The sequence below is a fragment of the Lactuca virosa genome, chromosome 4, assembly GCF_052849685.1.
Source record: "Lactuca virosa cultivar CGN04683 chromosome 4, Lactuca_virosa_CGN04683_v6, whole genome shotgun sequence".
Taxonomy (NCBI): domain Eukaryota; kingdom Viridiplantae; phylum Streptophyta; class Magnoliopsida; order Asterales; family Asteraceae; genus Lactuca; species Lactuca virosa.
Genome location: NC_136429.1, coordinates 303,220,014 through 303,243,981, shown reverse-complemented (window position 1 = coordinate 303,243,981; position 23,968 = coordinate 303,220,014). Strand labels below are relative to the sequence as shown.

The following is a 23,968-nucleotide window of genomic DNA, read 5'->3' as shown; positions in this document are numbered from 1 at the left end:
GTGTAGTAAGGCATGTGGTGTAAGATGCAAGTCAAACAAGCAAGGTTCTAAATAGCGTAAGACGTAACTTGACGGCAATGTCAAGCCTCAAATTTTTAAGAGTCTTGGCGAGACACGTCGCTTGTAAAGCGTGACTTAAGGCGGCAATTTTGTATATAATTAACAATTTTATATATATTTTCTATTATTATTCATTTATATATATATATATATATATATATATATATATATATATATATATATATATATATATATATGACTTAAGGCGACAATTTGGTAAAGCTTGGCGGCAAGTACAAGCCTTGGAGACATTGCGCACCATGGCGAAGCCATGACGAGCTTTTTAGAACCTTCCTAACAAGTAACGGTGGCTGGAATGCAAGTAAAAATCCATGGAAGTGTTTTCTTAGCAACGGTGGTTGGAAAATCTCCAACATATTGTTGTAGCAAATTTTGTAGGAATGTTTTCATTACAAAGCTAGGTAGTTACGGATGGATAATTAATTCCCAGTTATTTTGTATGAATATATAAAAACAAAAATAACAAAAAAAATCAAATAAGATTTATACCATAATATATATATATATATATATATATATATATATATATATATATATATATATATATATATATATATATATATAGGTTCAGGTTCATTTGAGACCATGCTAATTTTATGAGACCTTGAGACCAAATCTAAAAATAATTTTAAAATACAAAATAAAAGGAAAAATCCAAAAATTCTTTTTTTAATTATTATTTTCGGAACTTTAATTACCTAAATTTTAAAAAATAAAAAAAAATTACCGTTTTTTTTTTAAATACGTGAAATATTGTAATAGAATATTACACTGTAAATATTCTAATGTGATTTTTAGAATGTTAGAATATTATACTAGATTTCTCGGATATGTAGAATATTCAATTATTTTGCATTTTAAAAATGTTTTTTGTTTTATCTACCAAATGAATTGCTAGGATTGCGTCTCACGGTCTCACAAAATTAGGCCGTCTCACATAAACCTAACCCTATATATATATATATATATATATATATATATATATATATATATATATATATATATATATATATATATATATATATATTTACTATATTATTAAACATATTGCCTCTTTCTTGAAAATTATGAGGTACAATAGGTATTACCTCATGTACAATAATATTAAGCTTATAACCACATCGTATACGTATTACACGTTATTACCTTAACCTAATCTCCTAAACACACAACAGCCGCCATCAAACCAATTCGCATCCGTCTATGTTTATCTCTTCACCCTCACGACGTCATGTCCCTGACTTTGGCAACATCACACACAACCAGCGGACCACCACCTATCTCCACCTTTTCCGTCACCTTTGTCCGCCACTTCTGCCTTCTGTCAAGACGAGTAGCCCTAACCCTATACCTCCGCTACGATCAACCACCTTTTCGTTCGATTCTTAGCAAACCACAGCGATCGGATACAAAATGGATCTGGAATTTGTGACTAGCATGCAACGATTTGGGGGAAACTCTTGTTTGTTGGTGTGTTCACGCTTATACGATTTGTTTTGTTGTATAACGAATATAAACTTGAATCGATTTATTTACTTCTATGTGCTATTTGACTTGATCGATTGCTATCAAAATCGTTATCGCCATTTTTCATTGTTTATTGATAGACTTAGTAATGGATTAGGGCATTTTTCATCTTTTGCTTTAGCTCCGGTCCAAGCTATGAATTTGAATCAAGGAAAAATGAAGTATGATTGGTGAGGAAAACATCTGATCTGTATAAACTCATAGCCCTTAACTTTAGGCGAGCAAACGCTAATTATAGAAATAAAAGTCTACTCATTTCATGGGTATGTCTTTGTTTTTTCGATGTCATGTGTAAGTTATCTTAATACATTCTAAAAAATCTGTTCATTTCTCTCTATTCTATATGTGTGTCGAAATTGTTCATATATATAGTGAGTTGAACTTTTATCAATCTGATTCATTTTAAAATCCATGAGTTAGAGTTGCTTGTGAAGGTTTGTGTGCATGTATATAAGTAACATTTGCATCATTTCTAGACATGTATGTTTATTGTCATATACTCATATTTATACGGGCAACAGTTTCTTTAAGGTCATGGGAAGATTTATTGATATTCATGTTTGTTGGGTTTTGAGTACAAAATTAACCATGCTTACTGGTAGGGTTGCCCATCTAGTGTTGAAAGGCCCAAGTGTGGTCAAGGAGTTAATCATTAGATCAGTGCTTCGGTTAGCTTGTGATTTGTTCTTTATCTTTGTTCTTTAATCTTAGATGCTTTGTTCTTTATCTTTCTCATAAATAATTATATTTTGTTTTTTATGTCATTTGTAGCTTTGAGTATCGACTGAGGGATACTCTGGACCTGCTGGAGACTTGATGTTGACATCCCGGATCAGAAATACAAATACTGATGGAAAGCCATTTACTTTTACATTTGCATATCACACCTATTTCTCTATTTCTCTGGTGTGTTGGTGTGTTCATGTAAATCGTTGTTGCTAATATTAATTTGTGACACAGGTGATGTTTCTGAAGAGGATGAGAAGAGGCCAGCCAATGCTCCTTTAGTTGATTGGAGATTGTTTTGTTGCTGCAGTCAATCACCTGCGCTCATTTGTTCTAGCAATTTACAATTGTACAGTGGCAATTCCCAAAAATGATCCATTGCCAACAATCTTGAGAATGTTCAGAGGAAGATCTTCCACGGTAAACCCATTACACTTTACAAACACCTTAAGTTGTTTCCTCCAAGGTTATTCTTAGAGAAACATTTTCTTAAAGAACTTTTTTTGGTGAAACCCTAAGAGGGGTGTTTGGTGAACTAATTCATGTCAAGATACTCGTAGACAAACGATGTGGATTTGTTCATAGGTTTAGCTATTAACTAAATGAAAGTACGTTTCCATTTTAATGAGAAGCAATTTTGTCTTATGGATAAACCTTATTTGATGAGCTTTTGTAGGGAGTTCTCTTTGGGAAATTTCCAAATCAGGTAATTATAAAATATGTCTGCAGAGGTATTAGACATCATTGAAGGTACGTGAATTTGATGGTCATGAAAGTAAATTGTGAATCTTGAGTTTGAATATTAATGAAATACATTTATTTTTCTTTTTTCATGCACAAATATGCTTGGAGAGGTTTAAGAGGTTTAAATGGATCCCAATGGTTGCAGCTTACTCCAGGTATGCTTCATTTTAAATATTTTCTTTTTTTCGGCATTTGATTATAAAAATGAAATCTCCAAGGGTATTTTTGGAAATTTCTTTGTCGCCTTTTTGTTTGCTATGGAAAGTTCCATAATTCTGATTATTAATTATTATTTTTAGTATGATTTTATGTGACTGAAAATATGCTTATAATTCGATTAATTTTGGAATGATTTTTAAATATTAATGATAAGATTTTGCACAATTTTGGTATGATTTAATTATTGGAGTAATTTTGTTATGTTTATTATTTTTGGTATTCTTTGTAATTGATTAATTTTGGAATGATAATCAAACTTCGAAAATCATGGCTAACTTACTGTATATACTGTATTCCACATTTCCACCTATAAAATGTTCATTTTCTTTACTCCCCAATTCGACATAAAGGAATTCCGCCAGACTTGTCAATTGTTTGGATTTCATGAAAGCTTCTTTATTCGTTTGGATTTCGGGACGACAAAAGGTTATTTTAACTTCATTTTACGTTTTCTATCTTAAGTAGTGGGTACGAAATATAAGGTTCTGTTAAATAAGCAAAATCTATAAATAAATATATGGTTGTGTGTAAAATTGTGTGTATATTAGATACTTGAAGTTTTTGATTTCTCAAACTCAACTCTATATTCCTTTTAGTGCTTTTGAATGGTCCGATTAGGTAGAATGACTAAATTGCTAATTTGTTGTCAACATTGTTTATTAAAGTTTATGAGTAAACAACTAAATTTACTTTCCTTGATTTCTAAATGAAACAGAACCATCCGTACACCTCATGATTACTAATTACAAATGCTAAAGTTCAACACATATGAATTCACACAAGGTCGTTTTCAATTGTACATAGAAATCTAGCATCACAGCTTGTTCTTAGGTTTCCTATTTAATAAAAGGGCCCTTAATAAAATTATCAAAGTTTTTCTTAAACTATATGGATAAGACTAATAGCTATGATAAAACAAGAATATATATATATATATATATATATATATATATATATATATTATATTTTATTTTGAGTGAAATTTGGTTTGACTTATTAGTATATTTGATAAATGTATTGCTTATAATTTTTAAACGACAGTTATTATTGTAAACCTCTAGAATAATGTTGTATTTCAAAAACTCAAATGATTTTGTTTCATTTTCTATGATTATAATCAATATTTTTGAAATATAGTGATCCGGAAATCAAGAAACCGAAATAGTTGAAAATGGTATCACAACACAAACAAGTGCACACTAAGAACAATTCGTTTAGATCCTTCTTTTTCATATCTACTGATCGAAGATGATAACCGCTTCGCCGGTCATCCCTATTAATCACATGTTAGAGCTGTAAAATAGGTTCAATCGAGTATATGAACTGTTACAAATTATCTGAACTAAATAAATAAATTACAATAGTTCAAAGGTAGAATATAAACTATACACTTGAATATTAAAGAACACATTTCAAATTTAAGCAATCTCACAAAGTAATGCGTAGAAAAATATCTATCAAATTGATCTTGTTGAATCTAGCATGTAAGAAACAAAAAAATTATTGTATTATTAATTCTATGTCAAAATTCACACAAAGCGCTTTCTAAATTAATAAATAGATAATATATTTATAGGTGATAAATTTATTATCTTCCACTCATAATAAATGAATATAAATATAACATATATTTTCATAAACCGAAAATCATGTAAAGCTAAAAATAAATAAATAACTTAATAAGATCTCATAACTAGATATTGTGTGAATCATGACCTAAAGTACTATCTACACATGGCCTTAAATATATATTCTTATTGATCGTCGATAGTGGCGAGTATATTTTCGTACATAAAATTTTTCTATACTAATTCAAGGATTTTTTTTTTTGTAGAATCATGAACGGTCACATTTACGTTGATGCATTTTCATTGCTACTAAACTTCCATTTGTGGTATATTTTGACACCCGTTCGTATGAATTTCATTTGAAGAGACGCAAGAGCAAACAAACTCTTCATGATTCTCATTGATTGAAATGTATGTTTAAAAAACTATTTATATCTTATTTTTATTTTCATAATTTATCATAAGTATTTTGTTTAGAAACATATTACATTTTCTATTAGAGAGAGAAATTGGTAGTAGTTGTTCCACAGTAAATGATGTGTTTTATTTATGGAGGGAATTTATTGGGTGGTGTGTTCTCTTTAAACCATTTCCAAATCGAACCAACCTATGCTGAGTATACGAGGTATCAAGAATACAGTTTATTACGTGGTGATTTGATGATTAGGATCAGCAATAACACACGGTTTAATCGTTTGGCCGATGCTATCATATCATGGTTTCCAGTTTTTCCATTGGTTCCCTCGATTAAAAGTTTAATAGAGGATCAGACAGATAGAAAAATGATGATCGGTAAATTTAATAACTTATATATATTTTTAGCATTCTAAAGTTTTTAAAATAATAACAAGTTATCCTTTTAATTATCACTATTTTTAGATATTGTTGGAAAAATCATCAAAAGCAAGCGAAACTATTTCCGTTACTTTGGTTTACTGGCGTTAACTTCGTTCACTTTATATCTCCAAGATGGGTCGTAAGTGTTTTTTATTATTATTATTATTATTATTATTATTATTATTATTATTGTTGTTGTTGTTGTTGTTGTTGTATATTAGACTAAAACAAAATTAGATGACTTTGGAAATATTTGATTATAAATAGGGGGAGTATAATAAAGATGAAACTATATATAACGGACCAAACACGCCATCAGATTGTGAAGACTTGTTATGCGATAAAGAGAAAGTATATAATATTTGTTTCTCGGGTGAAATTGGTTCATTTGGATTCAAGTAACTTTTTTCTAGAAAATGATAATACTGGTAGTGATATTAAAATAAATAAATCAATACGTTTTAATAGTTTTATCTTATTTTCGGTGAACATTTTGATATCAACCAAATTAACCAACGTAGAGTTCCAACCGAGGATGCCGGAAGCATTTAACATCATAAATATGCCTAGAATAATTTTTAATTTCGTGTGAGACATTTGGTGGTGTTTTTTTTTGAAGTTTTGACAACTTTTACGAGTGTGTTGCTTTTAGAGTTGATCTACATTAATGTTAGACATATTGTGGAGAATTTTTTTCATGTGTGGTTTATTTTCTTGTGTTGGCTTATGACTTGATATATAATAATTTTTGGATATCTATGAAAATTTTCTTTTAATTATCTATTAGTTTCTTCTATTGTGTTTTTGGATTACAAGTTTTTAGTATAGTTGGTTATTTATTAAGGGTTGTGTTGCTTTCTGAAAAACTAAAAAAATTAATGTTAAAATCAAATTTGATGATTTTTCCAACAACAAATTAGTTTCATGTGAGAATCTTTTGTTGAATTAATGAGCATGTATACAGTTGTTAATGTTCAGATCGGACATATGAAATGTTTGTACTTTTAAAATTGTTAACGTTCATTCCATCGCATCACACAAGGCTTTAAGATTTTGGTATCGTACAATTGTTTCTTGTATTTTTTAGAGTATATTATTTATTGCACTTTTATTCGTGTGAAACACACACATACATGACTACTAAATCACATGGTCTACATTACAAAATGTTACATTCTTATGATATAATATGTGCTTATTCTTAACATTTCCATTATAGTGTGCAATGAGGACCGTAGATAAGGGAAACGAAAAGTGTGATGATTCCCAAAACGCGATAGATACAGAAAAAGGTATGTCGTTTATATGAGTATATATTTGCATTTATTATATATGACTATTTATCAAAATAACATATTTGTAGAAAATCGAAAAAGATACAATAGAAACTATTATGCACGAAAAAAGGAGAAAAACAAAATGAGAAGGATAGCTAACGGTGAAGGATGTAGTCAACCTACAACACTCACAAGTTGCACTACAATGGAGACAAACGAAACAAATATCAACAAAGATTCCTCTGTGAGTGTTATAAGTGCAGCTCAGAGGACGAGTACTTATAATAAAGAATATTATCAACGAAGAAAGGAACGAACTATGATGACAAAAAGAAGAGTATACGCCTTTCAGGAGGATCCATATGATTTTGTTTATGAAAACATTCGTATGGAACATCGTATATTAAAAGCTCAAAACCCTTGTGTTTATTGTGGAGCAAAGCGACTACAATATGAATTCCCTACCTTTTGTTGCATGAGTGGGAAGACAAAACTGGCATACTCCCCTATTCCCACAGAATTGCACCAATTCTTCACAAGGCAAGAGCAGCTAGAATAAATATTCAGGTACAATATAAGGGCGTATAACTCAAACTTTTCTTTCACATCAATGGGTGTAAAGGTGGATAAAGAATTGGCCAATATGACATCTGGAGTTTACACTTTTTGTGCGCACGGAACACTCTATCATAATATTGATCAGTTAATTTCAAGGGATGGAAAATCGAGGTATTTATAGTTGTACTTTTATGATGGTGAAGCTGAAATATCACAGAGATCCTCCTGGAAGAATGTTGATAGAAGAATCGTTCAAAAACTAACACGTATTCTTGCTTCGAATCCGTACGTTAGAACATTTAAACGTCTTTCTGATCTAGGACCGCTTGATAATTATAGAGTGACTTTGAATACATCGGTGGAACTTGACCAAAGGGTGTACAATAAGCCGACCACATCTGAGGTGTGAATATTAACATTTATCTTTATCCCTTTAAAATTAAATGTGTCATATTTATTATTCCTAACAACGTAGCTAGGCTTTATTTTTCCATAGGAAACAAGCAACAAAAATAAAATTTCATAGAACAATTATGTAGATAAATAGCTATCAATGTTACTTTCATAGCAAAGCAACTATGCAATTTTATTCCGTTGAAAAAGTTCGTTGCAGATTAAGCATGATATTTAATTCCGTAGCATAATTACAACGGAAAATATTTTTAAATTTTCATTGCAAATTTTCTACGAATGGTTTTTCTATAGAAATATAAGTAGCAATATACCAACGGATTTCGAGTCGGTAACAGTTTCTGTAGCAATTCCTATGCTTGCTATGGAAAATTCATTCCATAGAAAATGTGGCAACATATTAGCTATGGACCGACATTCTATAGCACGATTTATTGCAGAATAACATCGGAAAGATGTTCCAAAGCTACGTTTCGTAGCTATTTTGGTTTTTTCTTGTAGTGGTGGGAAAGGTAGTCGTCTAGGCGGAGAAGGAAGGTAGTGGCACTCATAGGCAATGTTCATATATGAATATACTTAATTTTAAATTCACATATGAATATTACATCTCTATGTTGCGTTGGTACGTCAACGTTTTTGCGGCAAAGAATAAATGTGTGACCCAGATTTATTTTTCTCATTCTCAACCTTTTTTCTGAAATGAGCTTACCTCTCTCTCTCTCTCTCTCTCTCTCTCTCTCTCTATATATATATATATATATATATATATATATATATATATATATATATATATATATATATATATATATATATATATATAGGGTGAGATTCAATAGAGAACATAATTAACAAGGAACCAATGAACCAATCGTCAGCGTCGGAAATCATAATGATCAACGGCCAAGGAAATAGATGTACACTTTTATATTGGACGCACACACTAACATTCACAATCTGAAAAAATGTGACAACCCGAAATTTTCTATTCAATAGAGAACATAATTAACAAGGAACCAATGAACCAATCGTCAGCGTCGGAAATCATAATGATCAACGGCCAAGGAAATAGATGTACACTTTTATATTGGACGCACACACTAACATTCACAATCTGAAAAAATGTGACAACCCGAAATTTTCTATTCTGTACAACCCTTCAATTCAATAGAAGTCAGAAAAGTTGCTGCTAAGTTTCAAACTTTTTTTTTTTTGGAATAAGTTTGAGTATTGTAGGATTTACACTTTAGGAGATATCAGGAGAGAGGATGCCCTAGGGTTATAGTGCATCACTGTTATTCCTAAACTCCAAGGAATTGGAGTTTAATGCCTAAATAAAATATTTACAGCCAAAAACCCTAAATTTGGGAGTATATATATATGACACTTAGTCATTATTTACACTTTTTCCAAAAACAAGATCCAAATCCATTTCTCTCTCAAGTATCATCCAAAAACTTTTCAAGATCTTCAATCTAGTAAGTGTTTCTATCTTTCTTAAGTTGTTATATGACTTAATCTAGTGTTTTAACACACTTCTATCCGTGAAATCATTCCAAAAGGGTCAATCTTCAAGTTTCACCAAGAACACACACTAGTGTTCTTGGACTTTTGGACCTTTTCGAGCTTCTACCTTGTAAGTACTTCTATCCTAGAGTATCTTAAGGCTTGTTACACTTATATATCACAAGAAATCATCCAAGAACACCAAGATCAAAGGTGTTTACGGTCCAAGAACACCTTGGACCGTAAACCCCATTTAGGGTGCCAATGTGTGCCCTAGCTTATCCTAAGCCTAGGGTATTAACTTAGAACCTTACCTTGATGTGTTTATCACACAAAAAGCACAAAAACCTCACATTTATATGTGTTTACGGTTTGGGGTTTACCCAAAACCGTAAACACCCCAAAGTATGTATAAATGGCCCATATTCCTTCCTTATGCCTAGAATCTAACCTAGACAATTACCTTGATGAGCTAAGGACTTGAAAACCCCCAAAATACCATAAACCTTATGAGTTTACGGTAGTAAACTCAAAGGAAAATGGTTTAAGAACCGTAAACTCCAAATAGGAGTGAAATGGTGCCCTAGTTCCTTCCTTAGTCACATCCTTCAAGTAGAAAAGCTTCTAGGGACTTCTTAAGGCTTCAAACAACAAATGGTCAAAAGTGTGTGAGCTTACGGCCGTAAACCCAAGAGTTTACGACCGTAAACTCTTTTGGATGTGACCATAAAACCGTAAACTCCCTAATGGAGTTTTCCTTGAACCCCAAGCACACTAGCCTTTCCTTACAACACTTAGATGCAATCCTTAGCACTTATAACACTTATATGAAGTGTTTAACATGTCTTAGGATGTCTTGACTTTGTTATTTAGTTGTTAAAGACTAATTGAATACATATTTGTGATATTATATGTTATCTAGGATCATAGAGTGTGTTCAAGTCTTCACTTGACACCTAGCATCCTATTCAGTTCGTTCAATCCCAACCACTTGCTACAGGTGAGTTCATACCCCTTAATCTATCTTTTAAATGTTTTTAAATGCTTTTATGGGGGGGATACAAGTTGAATCATGCTAGTTATTATATCAATCACATGTGATTAATAACTAGCATACAAATGAATTTACTACACTTTTAGCTGTTTTACCAAACAAATTTCTTCAAATGAATTTCCAAAACATTTTTACTAGTTTAAAACTCTTTATTAAACTGTATTACATACTGAATGTTTCTTTTCAAAACCCTGTTACAATTTTGTTTCAAACAAAGGTTTTTCCTTATACTTATATCTGTTCTTATATACTGCTTTCAAATCATTTTACAAACTGACATCAAGTCATCTTCTTAGTACTTTAAACTCTTTAAAGATTTTACAAAACTTCTTTTGATTCTTTATATTATAAATTGCATGCCTATATATGTATAGTTATATAAGAAATGTTTAAAGGACCTAGGAAGGCTATCCGCTTTATTTCCTTTTCCTCGATTTGGATGTGGTCTGGTGAGTATCAGGTATCCGTCCGAAGGTCGTTTAAATATTAGTTATGTATCATGTGTACATATATAGTCATAAAAGGTTCTTCCAGTCGATTCGATACCCTTGGGTAGCAAGGGTATACATTCATGTTCCTACATTACTAGTAAACTACTATAGGGGTAGTTTAGGAAGATACTAATACTAGAACAATGAATCATACAAAGAGTCAGTTCATTCATGAGTCAATACATGCTAGATAGAGAGAGAGCACACAGAACATTCCAATACATGCTAGATGGAGAGAGAGCACACAATACAGGCTAGACAGAAGAAGAACATACAATACAGCTAGCACACAAATACATTACATATACATTTATACATTTATGTGAGCCATTAAACGGGTCAGGGCACTACCTGCCATGACTGTTTTTGTATCCAGAATCTCCTTAATTGGGGAGCGTATGAGTTTGTGTATAGATCTATACTGGATTGACTATCCTACACCTTGCTGCTCGCTACAGTGGGACTTGCAAGTCTACGGGTGCCAAACGTCATTTTTACGACATCTTACATTGTCGTTTTACTATTGAGTCGGTAGCAGGATACATGCCGATCACATGTTTCCTTAAAATATACAATTAGTTTAAGGTAGTTAGTACAGCAGTAGTCACTTTTCATAATACTACAGTACTAGGTTATTTTCCCATTACATTCACTTCGTGAACATTCACACGATGCACGGAAATGTAGAAGCTATATTTTTGGTTAATGATAGTCAGATTTGGGAAAATACACACTCTTACATGAGACACAGATAGATACTAGATGCCTTGGTAGAAGGCTACTTTTAGTAGGAAACATAGGGTTTTCTAGAAGGTTCAAAGCTTTTACATACTTAAACTTCACATACTTACAAATTCATACTACAAATGCTTTTCACAAATACAGACACTAAAATACTTATGATCTCACCAGCCTTAAAGCTGACACTCTCTTTCAAAATAACTTGTATCCTCAGGTCATCAGTAGACAGGTACAGATGCAAGGTTTAGAGAAGATGGAGCTTATTCAAGACTCATCTTTCATTTTGATTTATACTTTGGTGTCTATATAATTTCACAAAATACACTTGTATTAAAATTATACTATTAATGCAATGGATGATGTTGTTGCTTGTTTACTACTATTCATGGTTGTGATACTGTACATGACGTCCTCCGCCCCAGATCGTTTCCGCCGTTCTTAGGTTTTGGGGTGTGACAGATTGGTATCAGAGCATTGTTTATAGTGAATTAAGTATATCAACCCATAAAAGATATACTAACTATAAATACAATGGGATTAAAACACTCTAACCAAGAGTTAATACTTTTAAATAATAAAATATTTAATAAAGTATACGTGCCTGCATTCATACTAAAATCAGTGTCACAATGACAAGAACAAAAGTATTACGAATGTTGAACATCACAAGTAAGCCTGGGGATGTATGGTCAGTCCTGGGAGTGGCATAGCCTGATCAACTATGCTGGTCCGAGGAGTGATTTGCATATGCTCAAGAATGGTTGTGATGTGACAACAAGTCTAAAAACTTACCAACACCACCACAATGAAATACCATAGGGGTATTTAGTGTTACTGTAATTACTTATCCGAAAACTAAATAGATTTTTATTAATATGTCAATAGTTGTTTAGTGGATACACTAAGGTTATATGTACTAGGATGTCATAGACTTAGAATCTGTGAATCTTTGCTTTATGTCCTGTCCTCGTTGGGTTGGGGGCGTAGGGTTAGGGTCACTTATTCGAAGGTCTATCCTATCCTAAATACATATAACTGGTATGCACTAAACAAGTATTGAAGCAACTGATAAAGATCATATTATAATTATCTTAGTTAGTTCGTCTATTTAGTTAGTTCTCATTATCTCTTTTCTCGCGTAGATAACATGGCTGGATTCCATCACTATGGCAACTTGTACTTCCCTAACCAGGGTAATGAAGGCGGGTTGAAACTGATCCAGGAAATGACCACCCAATCCTTGTGGATGGTCACCAGGCTGAAGGCCTTGGAGATGGTTCTGACTCCGAGCCTGAAGTAGAGAACCTACCCCCGATGGCTCTTGTTCCAAATCCTAACCCTCGTCCGACTTTTCTAGACCCGACGCCTCCATGGGTGGAAAGCGTGGAAACATGGAGCCAAGGGCAGGATCAGCCCATGCCATTTAATGGAGACCGAAGCTTTTATGACCTAAGCGAAGGGGGCTCAGCAGACAGAGTCTTGCCAATCCTAGTCCGCAGAGTGGCCCGGAATGAGATTCAAGGCAGGACAGCCCTACATCAAATCACAGAAGTTGTCGCCAATGCGAGAATGCATACCCTCCGCACTATTCGTCTGGAAGATACTAGTGAGAAATCTGAGAGAGACCATGAAACCCTGCTGCAAGCACTGGCTGAATCACGAGCCGAAGTCATAGAACTCCGAGTACGCCAGAGGGTGTACGAAAGACACCTGCTTGATGTGGAACGTCAACTGGCTGATCTAAGGGTTCACCAGAGGGACGACCGTCACCAGTTTTAGATGCCTTACTTTCTTTCCCTGTTATAAGGAATCGTTTTCCTATCTATGTCCTAAGTGGCATTTTTCTATAAGACTATCTTGTACTAGAGGTACTTTTAGTTAGGCCTTTATGCGGCCAAAACCTTTCCACTCTGGATATGATGTAAGACCTTCTATAAGGTCAATTTTTCCCGAACTTATTACGCCATGAATAGCAAGGATATTGATAGTCGGCTAACTTCTGCGTCATTCTTTATTCAAATACTTTCATCATCCCATCATGGGAGTCTATTTGAAACCCACACTAGTCAAGTTATTGAACTAGGGAAATTAGTTCAGGGATAATTTCCAATTCTTCTTCAAGGGTTGGATCATGTTAGCTACCAACGGATGGTACCCTGTTTGACGTCAAGCGTCATAAAACCATTCTACGAACTCACTTCTACTCCGTACTAGGACTGCATCATAGGGATGTAGGTCAAACCTACGAGAACATACATCTACTCTTTAAGTGATCGATCGAAATACATCTAGGTTCAATGGTAGTCTTTTCTAGAAACCCTAGTTCATTAAGAAGGATTAGTAAGAAGGTTATTTTTATGATTTTCTCGCTTATACATTCCCAAATTATATATAATGAAGACCTGGTAGACAATAGAATGTGAGATTTCTAACTTAGTTTCTTTTCCTCGTTGGGATGTGAAACTAAAGTAGAATCACACATTTTACTATCCGCCCAGTCTTGATTATATCATAATGTGTATAAGCTAAGTGTTCATGTATAATAACTCATCCCTTAGTCAAAATCAAATAATCTAGGGTCAAACTTAGTCACTCACGAACTTCATGTCTTTCGTATTACAGAATCATGTCATCAATTGGAACCAGTCAGACGATCAACGAAACCCTTGCCTTTCCTATGGACGCCGCTACTTTTCAAGCCGCAGTTACAACTGCCGTGACGGCTGCCGTGGCAGCTGTCCTCGCAAACCGCAGCGCTATTAACGCAAGCAATGCTGACGAAGGGGTGGACAATCCCGATCATGGTATCAATACAGGAAGTCATCAAACGATAACAGTAACAGACTCGCAAAGCCGAAAAACAGAGAATAGGAAACGAAAGCGCAAAGCCCAGAAGGAACGCAAACGATCACAAAGACTCGCCATGCAACAACAACAAGCGGCAACCCCTGCCATCCCAGTGCCAAGCAGGCCATACGAGGGAAAACTTCCGAAGTGTGATAAGTGTAGTTTCCATCATCATGGGGCTTGCCATGAAATGCAATGTTGCAATTGCCTAAAAATAGGGCACCATGCTCATAGTTGTGGAGCACCGGCCCTACTCATCACTCAAGCCCCTGGCATAGAGGTCAACCAGACTTCCAAGAGTGGTGGTAAAGCAGGACATTTTAAAAGGAAATTTTCAAAGTGGACGAACAAGGAGGGCACTCGTGTCCACATAACTCTGACTCGACACATCACTTCCACCACCGATATTGGTACTAGCAGAATATGTCATCAATGTGGTGAGATAGGACATCTCAAGAAAGACTGTCCAATAGCAAAGAACTCGGGCGCAGATGGGAAGATTCTAAGGATCACAGCTGCAGGAGAGACTACGTCGGTCCCTCGTTAGAGTACCTAGGCGTTCGTTGTAACAGACACTTAAACTGTTTAAAATTAGTGCAACTTGAGTCTTATCTTTTGCGAGATCCCGTCAGTAAAGGGATGCTCGTGCTGCGTATACTTGGCTTTTGTAGTATACCTAGTTCGCAGCAATAGTCTAGTAGTGAATCTATAGTACTGTAACGCTGTTAAAAGTTGCACTGTTGGATTTTGTCTATAACGCCTTTATGATCAAGTCAAATGTCTCTTTCCCAAGTGAGTCCGATATTATCTTACAGCTAGATTCAATTCGATCCACTCAATACCAATTTCGTACGTACATCTCTTTCACCGTACACGTCTTTCTAGAGAAGCCGTCATTCCAAAATTCCGAGGTACGCATGCCGAGAGTACCTTATGTCCCGTACCTTTCCCGAAGACACTTCAGCAAAACTCCCCAGAATACTACTCGTACAGTACGTCAAGTTCAGCCCGAAGATCCATACAATTGATCTATCACTGAAGAAGATATATACAAGGGTGGTATATAATCAAGGTTCTACAGGTTTAGAATTGATGATTCCACTTTAACTTCTTTTCCTCGTTGGGATGTGAGCTTAAGGAAGAATCATTTATTCGACTACCTTTTTAATCTTAATTATATACGACTCGTATACACGAGACGGTGATCGATGAACCATGTATGACTTCTACAATGAACCTCAGGACGGAGACTGCCCAAGACTATGAGTAATCACATCGTCATGTGAACAAACTTGGAACCCAGTACGACTCTTACAACCAGATCGCCCTACAGTCTAAACACCTACAGAGCTACAAGAACAGTCAGGACAACATAACGAACTACCCGGCAAAAGAATAGGAAGACCAAGCTCCTCGCCTAGGAGAGCTCCGGTCTTATTCTTCAGAAAGGTGGACGAATAGTATCATGAGTACATCGACTATCGAAAACCTCGTCAAGATTTCCATTGGAAATCATTACCCCTGCTACGCATAGATGAGTTGGTTTAGCAAACGCAAGGAACGAATTTCCTTTCAGAAAAGGACCTGAGATCCGAATATCACCAGTTTCGATTGTTAGCGAAGGATGTCCCGAAGACAACCTTCCGAACTCAATGCGAACACTACGAGTCGGTGGTGATACCCCTCGGATAGGACCAATACGCCCGTAGTATTCATGAGCTTAGTGAATAGGGTACGCCATTCTTACTAGGATCAGTTCATCATTTAATCTTATAAATGACCTACTTATCTACTCTCGTAGTAAGAAGGAAATCACAAAGAACATCTACAACAAACCATAGAACCAATACATTCAGAGAAGCATTGAACGAAGTTCTCTAAATACGAGTTGTAATTGAAGAGTCCAATTGCTAAGACGCACTATTAGTGATATGGGAATTCTTGAGGACCCTTTCAATTTATCACAACCGTTGAGAATTTGTCAGCACCGAAGACGCCATCGGAAATTCGCCAAATGCTAGGTTCCACAGACCTACTGTCGTAGTTCATCTAGAACTCCTCGCAATTTGCGAAACCTCTTAAGACTTTGACACAGAAAGGAGCGACCCTTGACTAGGAAGAGAAGCAAGAGAGAGAAACCCTTGGAACTCCAGGTGAGAGACCAATTTCATTTGGAAGTCTCAATCTGGGAAGGCTTAATACGCTTCGTAAAGCGTGGAAAGCTAAATTCAAGATAGTTAGGACCTTCGAGATTCTTGCCAGAATCGGCCTGTAACTCGCAAACTCAATCTACCCCGCGAGCTTAGTAACGTACATTCTATTCTTCACGTTTCGAACTTGTAAAAGTATCTATCCGAAGAGACTCTTGAAATCCCACTCGAAGAGATCGAGTTCCACAAGAGCCTCACCTGAGTGGAAGAACCGTAGCGACCATGGACCAAGAGGCCATGCGAACGATTCATAACCGTTTCCCATTAGTGAAGGTTCGCTGGAATGCCAACCAAGGACCTACATTCACTTGAGAGCGCGAGAATCAATCGATTAGGAAGTATCCCCACTTCTTGGCTCGATTATTCATGCCTACTTCCTTACCTAAATTTTAATTTCGGGACGAAATTCCTTCTAAGGGGGGGATGATGTGACAACCCGAAATTTTCTATTATGTACAACCCTTCAATTCAATAGAAGTCAGAAAAGTTGTTGCTAAGTTTCAAACTTTTTTTTTGGAATAAGTTTGAGTGTTGTAGGATTTACACTTTAGGAGATATCAGGAGAGAGGATGCCCTAGGGTTATAGTGCATCACTGTTATTCCTAAACTCCAAGGAATTAGAGTTTAATGCCTAAATAAAATATTTACAGCCAAAAACCCTAAATTTGGGAGTATATATATATGACACTTAGTCATTATTTACACTTTTTCCAAAAACAAGATCCAAATCCATTTCTCTCTCAAGTATCATCCAAAAACTTTTCAAGATCTTCAATCTAGTAAGTGTTTCTATCTTTCTTAAGTTGTTATATGACTTAATCTAGTGTTTTAACACACTTCTATCCGTGAAATCATTCCAAAAGGGTCAATCTTCAAGTTTCACCAAGAACACCAAGAACACACACTAGTGTTCTTGGACTTTTGGACCTTTTCGAGCTTCTACCTTGTAAGTACTTCTATCCTAGAGTATCTTAAGGCTTGTTACACTTATATATCACAAGAAATCATCCAAGAACACCAAGATCAAAGGTGTTTACGGTCCAAGAACACCTTGGACCGTAAACCCCATTTAGGGTGCCAATGTGTGCCCTAGCTTATCCTAAGCCTAGGGTATTAACTTAGAACCTTACCTTGATGTGTTTATCACACAAAAAGCACAAAAACCTCACATTTATATGTGTTTACGGTTTGGGGTTTACCCAAAACCGTAAACACCCCAAAGTATGTATAAATGGCCCATATTCCTTCCTTATGCCTAGAATCTAACCTAGACAATTACCTTGATGAGCTAAGGACTTGAAAACCCCCAAAATACCATAAACCTTATGAGTTTACGGTAGTAAACTCAAAGGAAAATGGTTTAAGAACCGTAAACTCCAAATAGGAGTGAAATGGTGCCCTAGTTCCTTCCTTAGTCACATCCTTCAAGTAGAAAAGCTTCTAGGGACTTCTTAAGGCTTCAAACAACAAATGGTCAAAAGTGTGTGAGCTTACGGCCGTAAACCCAAGAGTTTACGACCGTAAACTCTTTTGGATGTGACCATAAAACCGTAAACTCCCTAATGGAGTTTTCCTTGAACCCCAAGCACACTAGCCTTTCCTTACAACACTTAGATGCAATCCTTAGCACTTATAACACTTATATGAAGTGTTTAACATGTCTTAGGATGTCTTGACTTTGTTATTTAGTTGTTAAAGACTAATTGAATACATATTTGTGATATTATATGTTATCTAGGATCATAGAGTGTGTTCAAGTCTTCACTTGACACCTAGCATCCTATTCAGTTCGTTCAATCCCAACCACTTGCTACAGGTGAGTTCATACCCCTTAATCTATCTTTTAAATGTTTTTAAATGCTTTTATGGGGGGATACAAGTTGAATCATGCTAGTTATTATATCAATCACATGTGATTAATAACTAGCATACAAATGAATTTATTACACTTTTAGCTGTTTTACCAAACAAATTTCTTCAAATGAATTTCCAAAACATTTTTACTAGTTTAAAACTCTTTATTAAACTGTATTACATACTGAATGTTTCTTTTCAAAACCCTGTTACAATTTTGTTTCAAACAAAGGTTTTTCCTTATACTTATATCTGTTCTTATATACTGCTTTCAAATCATTTTACAAACTGACATCAAGTCATCTTCTTAGTACTTTAAACTCTTTAAAGATTTTACAAAACTTCTTTTAATTCTTTATATTATAAATTGCATGCCTATATATGTATAGTTATATAAGAAATGTTTAAAGGACCTAGGAAGGCTATCCGCTTTATTTCCTTTTCCTCGATTTGGATGTGGTCTGGTGAGTATCAGGTATCCGTCCGAAGGTCGTTTAAATATTAGTTATGTATCATGTGTACATATATAGTCATAAAAGGTTCTTCCAGTCGATTCGATACCCTTGGGTAGCAAGGGTATACATTCATGTTCCTACATTGCTAGTAAACTACTATAGGGGTAGTTTAGGAAGATACTAATACTAGAATAATGAATCATACAAAGAGTCAGTTCATTCATGAGTCAATACATGCTAGATAGAGAGAGAGCACACAGAACATTCCAATACATGCTAGATGGAGAGAGAGCACACAATACAGGCTAGACAGAAGAACATACAATACAGCTAGCACACAAATACATTACATATACATTTATACATTTATGTGAGCCATTAAACGGGTCAGGGCACTACCTGCCATGACTGTTTTTGTATCCAGAATCTCCTTAATTGGGGAGCGTATGAGTTTGTGTATAGATCTATACTGGATTGACTATCCTACACCTTGCTGCTCGCTACAGTGGGACTTGCAAGTCTACGGGTGCCAAACGTCATTTTTACGACATCTTACATTGTCGTTTTACTATTGAGTCGGTAGCAGGATACATGCCGATCACATGTTTCCTTAAAATATACAATTAGTTTAAGGTAGTTAGTACAGCAGTAGTCACTTTTCATAATACTACAGTACTAGGTTATTTTCCCATTACATTCACTTCGTGAACATTCACACGATGCACGGAAATGTAGAAGCTATATTTTTGGTTAATGATAGTCAGATTTGGGAAAATACACACTCTTACATGAGACACAGATAGATACTAGATGCCTTGGTAGAAGGCTACTTTTAGTAGGAAACATAGGGTTTTCTAGAAGGTTCAAAGCTTTTACATACTTAAACTTCACATACTTAAACTTCACATACTTACAAATTCATACTACAAATGTTTTTCACAAATACAGACACTAAAATACTTATGATCTCACCAGCCTTAAAGCTGACACTCTCTTTCAAAATAACTTGTATCCTCAGGTCATCAGTAGACAGGTACAGATGCAAGGTTTAGAGAAGATAGAGCTTATTCAAGACTCATCTTTCATTTTGATTTATACTTTGGTGTCTATATAATTTCACAGAATACACTTGTATTAAAATTATACTATTAATGCAATGGATGATGTTGTTGCTTGTTTACTACTATTCATTGAACTTTTCCATATATATATATATATATATATATATATATATATATATATATATATGTATATATATATATATATATATATATATATATATATATATATATACCTCCTCTAATAAATAAAACCTTATTATGCCACTTGTCCCTATTCTAAGATGTTGTTTTGCCACGTGTCATATTTCCGAGGCATTTTCATAAAAATCGTCAAGCATAACACATCTACATTGATCCACATTTCTTGGTAAGAAATCAATTGCTTTTAAAATTTTGATTTATCCCATAAAATCTGGGATTTTCAAATTTTGATTTATACCGATTCAAAATTGCAATTAAATATGTCAGGTTTTTAATTTATCCCATAAAATCTAGGATTTTATTATCGTGCATACCTAAAACTACCTATTATATAGCTCATTCTCCATTTAAACTTCATATGAAAACCACGACACCTTCATTATAATTCAAAAAAAATGCTTTCAAATCTTCAATCATCACATTTCTGCAAGAGATACATCAAAGAAAATCAGGTTAGTACATCTTCAAGCAGCACTAATAATGGTCTGATCTGTTTCGATTTTTACCAATGTTAGTTGTTTGTGCATGTGTAATCATGTAATGATTCTTTTTCCTATTTGAATTTTTATAAACTATTAGTTGTTAAGCATTCTGAAATAGTAGTTTTATGTAATGCGCATAACGATTTCATGTTATGCAATGTTGTATTTCAATTATCTATATTAGAAACACCTAAAAAATCATATTTTAATAAATAAATCATGTTGCTGACATATTTTTTAAACTATTATGCAGTCTTTTTTAAATGAAATACTTTTCTACATAAATAAACTATAAATATAGCATTGTAGCTTCAAAAACAATCCTTTTATATCATTGTACTTTATAACAATCAAAGGTAATCTCTTAAAGGGTAACATTGTAATTTTTCATGATATGTATATATTTCTTTTAAATAAAAGGGTAAACTGTAATGTTATATATGTTCCATTTAAATAAAGTACAATATTGTTTTTTTTTCTATTGTTTATACTTTATGTTTAAATAAAGTGGATTTTTTTTTTCATTTTTTCTCTACCCTAATATAGCAACGTAGTTTACAGTTTTAAATTCTGTCAAATAGTATCCTACTTTAAATTTCTGTCAAACCTGTAAATATATGAAAATAGGTACCATTTCATTTTCTGTCACACTTTGAAAATTCTATAAAATGTAAACTAATAGCATTGTTTACCTTTTGTGCTAACATCCAATTGTACCATTGTACTTTAGATATTTATGTAACAATATTTTATAATTTTTTTGTTATTCTTTACTTTTAACAATTCAAATAATACCCTTTCCCAATTATTATGGTTGTGTCTCTTTGTTTTGTTTCTGAAGCTGTTCCACCCACCACAGAATCTGTTGCAATCTCTCTATGTTAACATTTCAAATAATACCCTTTTTTCTATTTCTTTGTTTTTAATTTCTTACCTGCACAAATTAGAACATCCTACTTTGCACATATATCTAAATAAAGAGGATTTTTTATTTCATTTTTTTCTCTACCCTAATATAGCAATGTACTTTAAAAAGATATAAATCTCGCAATTATGAAACCTCCTTTAAGAGATATAGCATGATTTGGTCTAATACAATAATTTGTTAGTTTCTTGCCAAATTACATCAAACAATTACAATTTTGGTTCAAATATTTTCCGAATTGAACTTTAAACTAACACCCACATTACGTTTTCACTGATTCACATAAATTTTTTATGTGAAACCTAAAAAAATATATGAAAATACACATAATATCATTTAAAAAAATCTCTCCAAGATTGTAAGATCCTTCAAATAAACAAAGCGGGAAATTTAATTGAAAATGAAATTACATAAACAAGAAATATGCCAATCTTCTACAAAAGACCAATCATATAAGAGAAAAATGTTATTTAATAGCAACAACAAAACAACAATGGCATCACGATCTATAAATTGGAAGCTGCCTGAAAACAAATAAAATCCTAAATCAAAAGAAAATATAAATATTGTAGGTAACATACTAGAACAAACATGTACAAGCATTAATATACTTTCAACCCTAATTCAAATTTTTGAAAACTGTATTTTCATTTTTGAAAGGGATATTTAAAATTTTGTAAAACTCTATTTATTCCAATATACTTATAACCCTCAAACAAAAAAAAAACTAAATACCTTTTTCTGAGATACATTCCTGCATCGTCGATCCCTTATGTGTTGTGATACCGTCTCTTCGATTCCACCATTGCTGGCCTCTTCGTCAGCTCTACTGATTTGTTTTGTCAATCTCCACCTCATATTTGCTCTTGAACAACATATCTTCAAGATTAGATACTTGACTTAGTCTTTATTTTGTTTTGAAAATCTTATCTTCACCGGTGCATCTATATTATCGATGTTCTTCAATAGATGGTAGGCTGTGGGTATACAAAAGTAGGGAATCTAAATAAGATTGTAAGAAAAAATAACATCTCAGACCTGTTGCACAACTTTGTTTCGAGAATCAGAGTATTAATGGCGGTGAGAAGAGATACAAAAGAGAAAGGGGAAAAGAGATTTAAAAAAGAACCCATATGGGTGATTGAAGTGGGTATATTGTGAAGGGAATCGGTAGTCTATGACTCTATGTCAAACAAAATAGTTTGAATTATTTGAAGTAATTAAAATTAATTAGGCAGAAAATTGTAATGGAGTAAATTAGGAAATTTGGGCTATTTCAAATGTTCAAGATTTAATATAAGTCGTCCTTAAATTGAGTTTACATAACATATATATTTATGTGTGTATACAAATTTATTTTCAAGGGATATTTATTAAAATATCATATTATATTGAATCGTTTATTTGAGTTCATAAAAAAAGAAAATTGTATTTCATGTATAAGGTAAACTTTTTAAAATGAAATTTATAAACACTCTTTTACTAATATTTTTAATTTAAGTTTTATTTTTGTTGATATAATTAATTATATGTCATATATAGCTACGTTAAATCCATATAAAATTAACTTATAATTCTATTTTTTTAAATATATACAAATTTACATGATATACCTAATCGCACATGATAATATACGCGATAAAAATTTAGGGATCATACCATCAACCAAAATGTTTAATGTTATTCATTCCTATTTTAGAAAATATATGTTTACGAATTTATATTGTTTTACAAATCTTTAATTTAATTCATTCATATTTTATAACATGTTTACAAATGACTTTTTTTTAATATCGTTATAATTTTTTTGCAGATTCAAAAAACAATATGGACTATAATCGTGCTAAAAGAAGGAGAAAAAAATTAGAAAACTCATATTTGGATAGTAGAAAATCCAAAAATAATTCTACTACATTCAATTTTCAACAAGCACACATGTTTTTAACATGAATGAGAATGGTGATAGTCTCCATTTTTTTTTTATCTTTACTACATGTTTTTAAAGAATTGTGTATGTTTTAAATTTATAATAAACACAACCAATACTTTATTGATCAATTAAAATATTAATATAAAGAACAATCTTCATATTTTTTCAATTAATACATTCTAAAGTTTTAATTATTTTCTTGATACATTTCATTATAACATTTAAACGTGTTCATTATTTTTATTTTATAAATAAAGTATTATGTT

General features: G+C 33.2%; 1 long non-coding RNA gene across 1 annotated transcript; it reads right to left on the bottom strand.

The window, feature by feature from the left end:
* Positions 1–22,161: 22,161 nt before the first annotated feature.
* LOC145168881 (uncharacterized) lies at positions 22,162–22,921 on the bottom strand. Its single transcript, XR_013742143.1, has 2 exons — positions 22,508–22,921; positions 22,162–22,296 (listed from the first exon to the last, which is right to left on the bottom strand). It is a non-coding gene; the product is annotated as an uncharacterized LOC145168881 (long non-coding RNA).
* Between the last annotated feature and the right edge of the window lie 1,047 nt (positions 22,922–23,968).